Raw genomic sequence first — 13,188 nt, 5'->3', positions numbered from 1 at the left:
AACAAGTTATTTTTATAATAACTGAACTTAACTTTTATAATATATTAAGATGAATACTGTAAAATTTATGCTTAAATATTATAAATAATAATAAAAAGCTTAAGTATTATACAACTTTTTCTAAGTGTTTTTTGAACAGATAAAAATAAAGCTTTATAATAATATTTTCGAATAATGACTCACTTTATAATCAGAAATATTGTAATTATTTTATTAAAAGTAAGAGGGACTTAACATTAATTTTCTTGAAAAGTATATAAGTAAAGTGTGTAAGTATTTATACAAATAAACTGCAATGTGCATTAGTAAGACTTTAAAACATATATGTATACATATAATGTTAGGACTAAAATATTTATTTATTTTTTAATTTTTTTAAACAAAAAGTTTTGTCTTTTAACTTTTAATAAGTTTATGTTTCAATAATTTACAAAAATAAAGTGAGTTAAATTAACAACATAAAATAGATAACTTACTCTGTTTAACAAAAACATTTAGATTGTTATGAGTACTTACAAATACTAAAAAATGTTTTAAAACTTAACATCATCAAATAGTTTGAAATATATATGTATTGCACTAAAGTTTTAAGTAATAAAGCTGACAAAAGTTTAAGTTACATAAACGTGCTTTAATTGTTACGTCATAACGTTAACTAATACGTTTAAAAATGCAAAACAACTTTCGTCAGCACAGTCCTACATGGTCTAGTGGTTAGGATTCCTGGCTTTCACCCAGGCGGCCCGGGTTCGATTCCCGGTGTAGGAATTTTTTATTTGAATAGAAAATTAGAAGTTGTTTTTTTAGCGGTGTAACAAATATCGTTTACAAACTACACAAATCTATGAACGCGTTTATATAAATTTTTGTACTAAGATACATGAAATTAAATAAATTAACAAATTAAAAAGCTGGATCAAACGTTAACTTTAATGACATTTCAATTTCAAAAGAATTCCTAAAAAAAATATACTCAAGTTTTACATATATACAACATAAAATCAACTTAGTTAAACTAATTAGTAAGTAAAAATTCACGAAAAAAAATATATAGTGCTAAAGTAGTGTTTGATACTTTAGTTGTTTAAGTTATTAGAAAAATTAGTAAATCAATAAACCTAAAACGTATACAAAAGAGTGATTATATTTATCTAGTATTGTAAACTACATTAACGTTACTACCTTTTAAAATGTTGTTTATTCATTGTTGTAAAATAAAAAAATTCGAAAAGCATTTAAATAAATTTAACCATATAAAAGTTTTTTTTTTGTTAACATTGATATTTTTTAGTGAAGGGAAAAAGGTTTAAAAGTTTTAGTAAGAATTAGTCGTAAAAGTTTAAAAACTGTTGTAAAAGGGTTATTAAGTTGCAAAAAAAATTAAGTCGAATTCAATCCTTTGTAAACAAATTTGCTTTAGGCAACGCTGATAAACTATTTATATATTGTTTTTTTTCATAACAAACGTAAGTGGATATAGCTCAGTGGTAGAGCAATCGACTGCAGATCGATAGGTCCTTGGTTCAAATCCGAGTGTCCCCTCCCTTTTTAATAAATCAAAACAGTTTTCTTGATGTCGAATAATTGTGCTTGATGACGAATAATTTTGATTGATTTGTGATATTTTTTTATGATGTTGAATAATTTTGCTTGATGCTGAATAGTTTTGGTTGATAATTAACAGTTTATGCTTTACGTAAGAAAATTTTGCTTTTTAACCAAATGGGTTATTTTATTGGTTTTTATGTTTTATGTCTTAACTACGTGGTCTCCAGTAACTTACTGACTGCTATACTTACGAGAAGTAAATAATATACAAACAGTATAAGTTACAAAACTATTTCCTAAGTTATGAATAAAACACACTTTGAATAAATGCAATTTACTTTATTTTCAATAATAATTCTTAGTTCTGAAGAAAGAAACTATTAAATCACGACACAAATAAAATCTATAAAAAGTATCAACAATCGTAAAGTTACATAAATACTAACATCAACTCCGCTATGTAGACGTTTTCTTGATTCTCAATAATTGAAGTAAAACGTTACTTGATCGTACCGCGTAATAACTTTGCAACTAACTTTAACGCGTATTTGAAAGACAAAACGCCGATATATACTCGTCGGAATGAAATTAACTCCTTTAAGTAAACAATATTGTTTATTGTTTTAGAAAATTGTTTTAAGAGTTATAAAAATTGTTTTGGAAAAGCTTGTTTTGAAAATAATGAAAAATGTTTTGGAAAAGTTTTTATTGTTACAAAAAATTCCATATTTATTCACAAGCTTTAAAATACTAAAATGAGATGCTAATATCATTACATTGTTTCTTTTTAAATTTTCAATTTTAACGTTTAAAGCCTGGTTTTAAATAATTAAAATCCTTAAAATCCTACTTCACTTTAAACTTTTTTATAATTGTTAAAAGGCCGGGTAAAAAAAAAAAGTAAGAAAAAGAAACTGAATAACTATCTTAAAAATTACATAATTTACAAAAACTAAGATAAAACACAACATAAAGACAAAGTAAGTAACAATGATAGTCATTTAGTTGTCCTCAGGCTTCTTATCCTTGGGGTTCTTGTCCTTGTGCCTGTTGTCCTCGGGCATCTTCTATTTCGGCGTTTCTCTTCCGATTTCTTCTTCTACGGTGGTTTATTTAGCAGGAACGAATTTTTTTAATTCGCTTGTTCTTCTCTAAACTTTAAATTCAAAAATTCATCGAAATCACTTTTTGACATAGAAAAAATTCATCTTTTCATTGGCCATCATTGTAGTATTCATTTCAAAAATACGCGGCTCAAAAAAAAAAAGTTGAGATATTCTTTCAAGAAAGTTTAGTAAAAACTTCTATGTTATCATGCCACAAGACAATAACAATACTGTCAGTATTTACTTTCAAACCTATTATGTTATACAAAACAAAAAAAAAATTAAGCATTTAAAGATGCATTGAATAGAAATTTAATATTCTAAAAAACATGAAAAACTTTAATTTTGTTTTTAACTTAGAAAAACATATGTTCTTAATATTCAACTCGCAAACTTTAATAAACAAAACAGAAAACATTTTCTTTAAAATATTTTACAAAACAATAAGCAGTATTTTCATGCACAAACTTTTAAAGGATTCAAGTATAAAATATTTCTATTAAAGCAACACAAAACTTAAGCATTATAGAAATTTATAAAGAGAAAAATTTAGCGAGTGCTATTTTCGATCGTTAACAGTCAAAACTAAATGGGAGTTGAAAGTAATTTAAAATTCAAAATTTATAGGAAAAGTTTATTACGAGTCGAATTTGAAAGCTTTAAACTTGAACTTGATTATTTTACGAGCAAAAAATCTGATAAATCAGTTTTGTTTTAAAGTTAGAGTAAAATGTAGTTACTAAAATTTTAATATAAAAATAGGCTTATTAAACTTTTTAATTGTATAATTGTTATGTCTTAGCTTTTAATTAATAGTACAGTTACCAAACTGTAATTTATAATATAAAAAACTTCATAGCACATCATTAAAAGTAAAAAAGCTATAAACTTTACAATTCAGAAATTTTATCAGAAAAGAATACAAAATAAATACACGTAATAGTTTCTTTCATTTTAACTTCTTAAAAAAATTACCTGAGTTTAGAAAATATTTAAATAGATTTTCATGTTAATAAAAAGTTACAACTTTTTACCTTTATTAAAGTCTGTTTCGTTAGTTTTGTGAAAATGTTTATATTTTATCTTCAAAAGGGCTTTATGATAAATGGTAAAAGTTTTAGACCTGCTATTAGTAATTCTGACTCTTTTTTATTCTGTGTTATAATTTCTTTTTTGTCAAAGGAATTAAGTACTGCCAAATTGTTTTTCTCTTTAGCTAATATGTTGCTTGATACGCTAGTTTGTGATTTTGTTTTTGAAGAATTGTAATAGCCTGAGTCTTGTTTATAACTTTTAAGCTGCACTGTTGGCACTTGATATTTTGGCTTGCTATCATAATTTTTATTGTAACTGATATTTTTCTGATGTTGTTTCTGATGTTTTTCTTTGCTAAGTTTACCTTGTTTTGCTGTAAAAGCAAAAGCTTGATTATAAACTCTACTAGCTTTTCTTTTCCGCTGTTGGGGGTTACTAGAATGATGGTTTGCGTCAAATATTTTTTGTTGAAATTTTTCGTTGTAGTGTGAATTCTTATCTACAGCATACTTAGACCCTTGAACTGTTTTACCATTAGGACCTGTCACGTTTGCGGCTTCTGACATGTTATTTTTACCTACAACAATATCAAACTGGACTTTTTCTCCTTGTGCAAGAGACCTTAAGAATTTGTTCGGGTTGTTTTTTATGATAGCTGTATAATGAACAAAAATATCGCTGTTCTGATCATCACGATGAATAAAACCGTAACCTTTGCGAACATTAAACCATACTACTTGACCAGTTACTCCAATCGCTATTGTTTTTTTTATTACCTGAGCTTTTTCTTTAACTGTTTGAAACTCTTTGGTTGTATTAGATGTTTTTGTAGGTAAGTTTTGATGACATGACAAACACTGTGCTATGTTAACATTATTACTACTATTCCCATTGTATGATTTTCTTGGTTTAAAATTATCTCTATCTTGATTAAGTTGGCAATAATTGTAATTATGATTAATACCATTATATCTTAAATGAAAATTTTGTTGATTATTAGGACGAACTTGCTTATGGTAATTTATTTTAGACCTATGCTGACTTTGCTCATACTGCTGTAGTCTATTGTAATTAACTTGCTTAGGTATTAATGCGTTTTCTTTATAAGCATTCCATATGGCTTGTCCTTTTCTTTTAAAAAGTTCTAAGCTTTCATCAAAATGTTCCCTAATCTTATCTTTGATCGAAAAGGGCATTAAGTATGCAAGAAAAAACTTAATTCTGTCCTGTTCTCGACATTTGGCCCAACTTACGGCTGTAGCAAATATTTTATTAAAGTTTGTACACTCATTCCAAATTGGAATTTTATCTAAAATTTCAGCTAACTGATTGTCCCTATTAATAAAAAAGTTTCTTAAAGAACTGTAATTTCTTTCACCTCGTTCTGTCATTTTATAATAGTCTGACAACTCTTCTCTCGGCCAAAACCCAGTTAAAAATTTATACTTTTCTGTATTACTAGAAATATTTTCATTTAACATTTCCTCCTCGAAAAAACTAATAATATCACGAGGGTTTCTTACAAAGTCCAACCTTTTAAACTTTTTAATTAGTCTTTGCGCCTTAAATGTGTCGCTAAAGTTATTAAAATTATTTTGATTACTATTTTTGTAATCATTGTAAAAAGGTTCGCGTTTTTCTAGCATCGCACGTTCGAAATGTGGTGATCTAGACTGCTTTAATCTATCATTTAGTTTTTTTATTTGCATTTGCAAAACTCTTAACTCTTCTTCATTTGTTAGCTGCTTAACTTCGCTTGATTTTCTAAATTGTTGTTGAATGCTGTTTGACGGATAAAATTCAGCATTATCTTTCATCATCTCTGCTTGATGGGAATTATTAAAATTGATATCGTCATTGTTGTTTGTGTGCATTTATTCTGTTGACTGCTCAAAGATCCTAACCAGAAGATTCAAGGTTCTTAAAAGACACTGCGTGGTTTCCACTTTAACCAAATGGGTTATTTTATTGGGTCCCGGCGTGGTCTCCACTTTAAATGCGTGGTTATTTAATGGGTCCCGGCGTGGTCTCCACTTTAACCAAATGGGTTATTTTATTGGTTTTTATGTTTTATGTCTTAACTACGTGGTCTCCAGTAACTTACTGACTGCTATACTTACGAGAAGTAAATAATATACAAACAGTATAAGTTACAAAACTATTTCCTAAGTTATGAATAAAACACACTTTGAATAAATGCAATTTACTTTATTTTCAATAATAATTCTTAGTTCTGAAGAAAGAAACTATTAAATCACGACACAAATAAAATCTATAAAAAGTATCAACAATCGTAAAGTTACATAAATACTAACATCAACTCCGCTATGTAGACGTTTTCTTGATTCTCAATAATTGAAGTAAAACGTTACTTGATCGTACCGCGTAATAACTTTGCAACTAACTTTAACGCGTATTTGAAAGACAAAACGCCGATATATACTCGTCGGAATGAAATTAACTCCTTTAAGTAAACAATATTGTTTATTGTTTTAGAAAATTGTTTTAAGAGTTATAAAAATTGTTTTGGAAAAGCTTGTTTTGAAAATAATGAAAAATGTTTTGGAAAAGTTTTTATTGTTACAAAAAACTCCATATTTATTCACAAGCTTTAAAATACTAAAATGAGATGCTAATATCATTACAGCTTGATGTTGAACAATTGGGTGGGTCTGTCACAAAAGCGTCACTTTTTTACAAAGCGTCATTTTTGCACGAAGTGTCACTTATTCTCGAGTGATGACTTTTGCATGAGTTCTAACTTTTGCTCGTCGTCACTTTAAACGTATTCCAACCTTACACTGACCTTAACCTCTTCCAAATGTGATGATTTGTACGAAAATTACACTTTGTGCAAAAGTGACACTTTGTGCAAAAGTGATAGATCTTTGAACAGTCAAGCTTGAAGTTGACTACAAGTTGTGTCATAGTTGACTACAGTCATTGATAATTGGAATCACTTTTCTTGATGTCAAAAACTTTTAAACCTTTTTCATATTAAATATAAATCATATAATTTAACCATATTGTTAAATAAATTTACTTAATGTCGAATAAATGTGTTTCATGCTTATTAATTTTTCTTGATGCTTAGTAAATTTGCTTGATACTTAGTAATTTTTTCAGATGATAAATAGTTTTGCTTGATTGTTAATAATTTTGCTAAATGTTTTTTAACTTCGACAGATGCTAAACAGATTTGCTAAATGCTTGATAACTTTGATTGATGCTTTAAACTTTTGGTTGATGCTGAATAATTTTCCATGATATCAGAAAATTGTACAGACTTAGTAATTATATTTATGGTTAATAATTGTTTTGATGTCAAACAGTTTTGTTGATGTCGAATAGTTTTTCATGGTTCTTTATAATACTGCTTGATGCTGAATAATTTTATATGATGTTGTGCCGAATGGGAATATATTTTTATATTATTTTAGAAATAATTTATTTCAAACTAAAATAACTGTTTTATAAAACATCCTTTTAAGATTTTTTCCAAAACAATTTTCATTATTCTCAAAACAAGCTTTTTCCAAAACAATTTTTATAACTCTCAAAAAAAACTTATTAAAACTATAAACAATATTGTTTACTTAAAGGAGTTACATTTGTTTCAGTGCTTATAAGACGGAATTTTACTTGCATTTACTCGCAGTATCGTTTGGTGTTTGGTGTAGTTCGTAATGTTGTATTACAAAATGTTTGAATTTAAGTCTGAAACGCTTCGTTTTCTTTAGTTTAAGATACTTCTTGTTGCTTGTGTTCAATTGTAGTCTTAGTTAGTGTGTCTTGTGATTATTTTATATTTGTAAACAAACTTTTGTTTACTTTTTAGTATCATATATTGGTTACAATTAAGGGCGTCGCGTTGGGTGTTGCACTGCCGCAATTGCACCACCTTAAAATTTTGTATGAAAAAATTAAGTATCTATAACATTTCCGTTATATTTTAGAACAAAATCTGTTATAAAACTCCAACTTAGAAAACGACCATTTTGCTTACGTCACTGCCGCAAACTCTTAGCTGACTGCCGCAAATGAACTCAAAAAAGCAAAACTTCTTCAAGAATTACCGCAAAATCAGTATCTTGCGGTAATAAAGCTAAGTTGAAAATTCCCTAAAACAGTACAGGTTAATACTTGAATAGTTATGCTTGATGTTTAATAGTTTTACTTGATGCTTAGTAGTTGTAATTGATGTCGAATAATATCAAACACATATTTTATAAACCTGATTGAAGGTTTTACAACTATCCTTTATTAAAAAAATTGTTTGTACTAGTTAAATTTTCTCATATTTTAAGTGGAAGGAAGGTAAACAAATAATACAACCGTTGTCACGTAACATTAAATAGTTTCAATTATATACGCATGATATTATACGGTGGTGTGATGGTCATCACACTAGACTTTGAATCCAGTACTCCGAATTCATGTCTCGGCAGGACTTCTTTTTGTTGCAATATTAAATTGTTATCTTTTTACTATATACATTTTTTAGTTTTTTAGTTAACTTCAACTTTCGCTAAACAACATTTAGCTTTATGTTATCAAATTTTAAGATAAATAAAGTTTTATTTATAAACCAGCATTTATATTTTTCACAACAAAGTGTTTTTAATGTTAAACTAAGGTATTGCTTATATTCTTCATGCACACCTTTAACTTATTTCATAAAAAAGAAAATTTGAATAAAAATATATTAGTTAGCATAAGATGTTACCTATTAACTTAAAAATTATTTACCTGTTAGTTGTTGTACAAAACATAGTTTAACAGTTTTTGGTTAATTTATGAAAATTAATTCTTTATTCGTAAGTAGAAGAAAATTATCAATTTTAATCTTCGTACAAATCATCACATTTGGAAGAGGTTAAGGTCAGTGTAAGGTTGGAATACGTTTAAAGTGACGACGAGCAAAAGTTAGAACTCATGCAAAAGTCATCACTCGAGAATAAGTGACACTTCGTGCAAAAATGACGCTTTGTAAAAAAGTTACGCTTTTGTGACAGACCCACCCAATTGTTCAAAATCAAGCAAAATTTTCTTACGTAAAGCATAAACTGTTAATTATCAACCAAAACTATTCAGCATCAAGCAAAATTATTCAACATCATAAAAAAATATCACAAATCAATCAAAATTATTCGTCATCAAGCACAATTATTCGACATCAAGAAAACTGTTTTGATTTATTAAAAAGGGAGGGGACACTCGGATTTGAACCAAGGACCTATCGATCTGCAGTCGATTGCTCTACCACTGAGCTATATCCCCTTACGTTTGTTATGAAAAAAAACAATATATAAATAGTTTATCAGCGTTGCCTAAAGCAAATTTGTTTACAAAGGATTGAATTCGACTTAATTTTTTTTGCAACTTAATAACCCTTTTACAACAGTTTTTAAACTTTTACGACTAATTCTTACTAAAACTTTTAAACCTTTTTCCCTTCACTAAAAAATATCAATGTTAACAAAAAAAAAACTTTTATATGGTTAAATTTATTTAAATGCTTTTCGAATTTTTTTATTTTACAACAATGAATAAACAACATTTTAAAAGGTAGTAACGTTAATGTAGTTTACAATACTAGATAAATATAATCACTCTTTTGTATACGTTTTAGGTTTATTGATTTACTAATTTTTCTAATAACTTAAACAACTAAAGTATCAAACACTACTTTAGCACTATATATTTTTTTTCGTGAATTTTTACTTACTAATTAGTTTAACTAAGTTGATTTTATGTTGTATATATGTAAAACTTGAGTATATTTTTTTTAGGAATTCTTTTGAAATTGAAATGTCATTAAAGTTAACGTTTGATCCAGCTTTTTAATTTGTTAATTTATTTAATTTCATGTATCTTAGTACAAAAATTTATATAAACGCGTTCATAGATTTGTGTAGTTTGTAAACGATATTTGTTACACCGCTAAAAAAACAACTTCTAATTTTCTATTCAAATAAAAAATTCCTTCACCGGGAATCGAACCCGGGCCGCCTGGGTGAAAGCCAGGAATCCTAACCACTAGACCATGTAGGACTGTGCTGACGAAAGTTGTTTTGCATTTTTAAACGTATTAGTTAACGTTATGACGTAACAATTAAAGCACGTTTATGTAACTTAAACTTTTGTCAGCTTTATTACTTAAAACTTTAGTGCAATACATATATATTTCAAACTATTTGATGATGTTAAGTTTTAAAACATTTTTTAGTATTTGTAAGTACTCATAACAATCTAAATGTTTTTGTTAAACAGAGTAAGTTATCTATTTTATGTTGTTAATTTAACTCACTTTATTTTTGTAAATTATTGAAACATAAACTTATTAAAAGTTAAAAGACAAAACTTTTTGTTTAAAAAAATTAAAAAATAAATAAATATTTTAGTCCTAACATTATATGTATACATATATGTTTTAAAGTCTTACTAATGCACATTGCAGTTTATTTGTATAAATACTTACACACTTTACTTATATACTTTTCAAGAAAATTAATGTTAAGTCCCTCTTACTTTTAATAAAATAATTACAATATTTCTGATTATAAAGTGAGTCATTATTCGAAAATATTATTATAAAGCTTTATTTTTATCTGTTCAAAAAACACTTAGAAAAAGTTGTATAATACTTAAGCTTTTTATTATTATTTATAATATTTAAGCATAAATTTTACAGTATTCATCTTAATATATTATAAAAGTTAAGTTCAGTTATTATAAAAATAACTTGTTTAAAATTTTACAATAGTTTATTTAACTATTAAAATGTAAAATTGTTATTACTGTTCAAGTTGAGTTATTAAATAAATAGAATATTACCCTTTTAACAAATATTCTTATAAAAAAAGTTTGTTAGAAAACTTCAGCGTATTGCATTTTACTTTCTTTGAAGAAGTTGTAACCTATAATTCAAGTATTCACACATGTGTTATTAGTGTTTTTTATTTACTTATAAAAGTGAATGTAAAGTGATATGTATATTTTTTAGTTTATAAGTTACTAAACAATATTCATAGTACATTATTTAACAAAAAATTCAGTTAATTTTCGTTTAGTTTTATTTTCTTACATTTTTTTTTTTTGTTTAACTGGTTGTATAATACTAAAGCTTTAAATATTTAAATGATAAAAAAACTATGTGTAATCACTCGTAAGAAACTTTACAAGCATGTTGTGTACGACTAGAAAACCGAAAGATTCCTTTGTACACCAGGTCCTTAGACCAAACTTTTTGAGCGCTTTTTTTATCGTTTAATAAACAATTTATATATTTTCTTCTTTTAAATGAACATTTTTAATTCAAACTCAACAACTTTTAGATTTTATTTCAATTCTCTTAAAACTTACAGGTAATGATGAATATATTTCAAACTTAGTAAAACTTAACTTGTTAAAATAAACAAACGTAATTTACAAATAACTAAAACTTACTTGAATAACTTATGCTACAACAAAGTGTTTTTTGTTATTTTTTGCCTATATTCTTGCCACACACATTAGCGCCAGAGAGTAATATTGTTTTCTTGTTACTATTATGTTGTTCAGTTGCTTCTTTAGTGAGTTCATTTGATTGCTTTTCTTTGAACAAACTTTGTTAGCTCAATTGTTACTTGTATTAAGTATATTTAGCAGTACATACATAATAACTAATCACTGTGATACTTATACATACTTATTTTTAAAGATAGTTGTTACTAAGATGTTCTGGACTCTTACTTAAATAAGATACATAGTTTTATTATGTTTACAACTCCTTATGTTTAACATTTAATTTATATTTAATTAGTAAAAGTAGCCCCTAACTCAGGCCTTGGGGAATATAATGCATAAAGCACAATCATTGTAACATAAATCATGAAAAAGCACAAATGCATAACGTTGAAAAAATATATACGTTAAGAAACAAAACAACTATGTTGAATAAATTACTATATCAAGTAAAATTATATTAACATGAACAAAAGATAAGTACAGTTTAAATAGGTAAAAACCATGCCTCGACCCGGGATTGAACCAGGGACCTTCAGATCTTCAGTCTGACGCTCTCCCGACTGAGCTATCGAGGCTTGTGGGAACTAAAATTTGTAGGGTTTGTATAAATCATACAAACTCAAATACTGAATTACATTAATAATTTCGCTATTTCAATTCACCCCGAAAAGTATTTGCTTTACACAAACTAAATTATTTGCAGAAAATATGTCTACTATCAAAATATAAGTAGAGTAGGAACAAATTTTGTTCGACGTTACTAAACTGTGTTAAACTACACTAGAAAATAATTTAATTAACTAAATCAGAATCTATTAAAAGTTAGTTTATGTTTCAAAATAAATAATGTATGACTTTACTTAATCGTGTCTGACTTTAAAAATCACTTTTCACTTTACTAAAAGCTTTTGACTGTCTTAGTAAGGTTAAATTTTATTAAATCATGTTTGACTTTACTAAATTCTGTTTTATTTTACGATATCATGTTTGATTTCACTAAACTGTGTATGACTTATACTTTACTAAATCTTGTTTGATTTTACTATATCATGTTTGACCTAACTAAATTATGTTTCAATCAAGTAAATTAGAAATTTTTTAAACTATTCGGCTGCAAACTTTGCAACTTAGAAAAAATTGATAAATCAGACAAGAACATAACACTAAACAAAAAAAGCGAAAGACAAAATGTATGCATTTATTATTAAAAATATTTTTATAACAAAATTAAAACTAAATAAATATCAAATCAAAGTAAAATTAAGCCCCGAAACACGAATAGTTAAAACGTTTTTCTAATACAGTTTAAAACGTTTTCTAACATAACCTTTCCAAACTTTTTTAAATGCACAAATTCTTAAACTAACAAGATAAGCGTCTTATTTCGAACTTAACTTACTGTACAAAAACCTTCATTGTTACTACGTCATAATAATTGTAAAATTTTCATTTTCTAAATTTGTGTTAAACATTGATAATAAAGTTTAGCGTTACTGATGAGTATATGAGGTTATATATCTCATATACGAAACGGTAGTATAAACCAATAGTTTTTATATAACTGAATAAATAAATATATGTGTATATTAAATAAAAACAATAGTTTAGACAGCTGTTTCGTACATAATTAAAAAACTTCATGTACTCCTCAGTAAGCTAAAGTTTATTACAATAGTAAACAGAAATTTAGATTTTGATTTTTTTATAATAATTTTGACGTAGCAACAATACAGTTTATTGTACAGTTAGCAGAATTTGAAAAATACACTGTAGTTGTTTAATTTATGCATTTTGGAAAAGGTCATATTAGAAAATTGTTTCAAAAAATTAAAAACTATTTTAAACTACTCGTGTTTGCGGATTAAATTTTACTTTGTTTTAATATTTAGTTAGTTTTAATTTTGCTAAAAATGTATTTTTGGTAATGAATGCATATGTTTTGTTATTCGCTTTTCTTGTTTAGTGTTATATTCATATCTGATTTATCAAT

The 13,188-nt window shown here is 26.4% G+C and overlaps 5 non-coding genes across 5 annotated transcripts; 2 read left to right on the top strand and 3 right to left on the bottom strand.

The window, feature by feature from the left end:
- Nucleotides 1–696: 696 nt before the first annotated feature.
- Nucleotides 697–768, top strand: Trnae-uuc (transfer RNA glutamic acid (anticodon UUC)). The gene has a single exon. It is a non-coding gene; the product is annotated as a tRNA-Glu (tRNA).
- A 702-nt stretch (nucleotides 769–1,470) lies between these two features.
- On the top strand, nucleotides 1,471–1,542 carry Trnac-gca (transfer RNA cysteine (anticodon GCA)). Its single transcript has one exon. It is a non-coding gene; the product is annotated as a tRNA-Cys (tRNA).
- A 7,355-nt stretch (nucleotides 1,543–8,897) lies between these two features.
- On the bottom strand, nucleotides 8,898–8,969 carry Trnac-gca (transfer RNA cysteine (anticodon GCA)). Its single transcript has one exon. It is a non-coding gene; the product is annotated as a tRNA-Cys (tRNA).
- A 702-nt stretch (nucleotides 8,970–9,671) lies between these two features.
- Nucleotides 9,672–9,743, bottom strand: Trnae-uuc (transfer RNA glutamic acid (anticodon UUC)). Its single transcript has one exon. It is a non-coding gene; the product is annotated as a tRNA-Glu (tRNA).
- Nucleotides 9,744–11,700: 1,957 nt separating this feature from the next.
- Nucleotides 11,701–11,773, bottom strand: Trnaf-gaa (transfer RNA phenylalanine (anticodon GAA)). Its single transcript has one exon. It is a non-coding gene; the product is annotated as a tRNA-Phe (tRNA).
- Between the last annotated feature and the right edge of the window lie 1,415 nt (nucleotides 11,774–13,188).

The sequence above is a fragment of the Thalia democratica genome, chromosome 2 (assembly GCF_965202585.1).
Source record: "Thalia democratica chromosome 2, ktThaDemo2.hap1.1, whole genome shotgun sequence".
Lineage (NCBI taxonomy): Eukaryota > Metazoa > Chordata > Thaliacea > Salpida > Salpidae > Thalia > Thalia democratica.
This window is presented reverse-complemented; position numbering and strand designations above follow the sequence as displayed.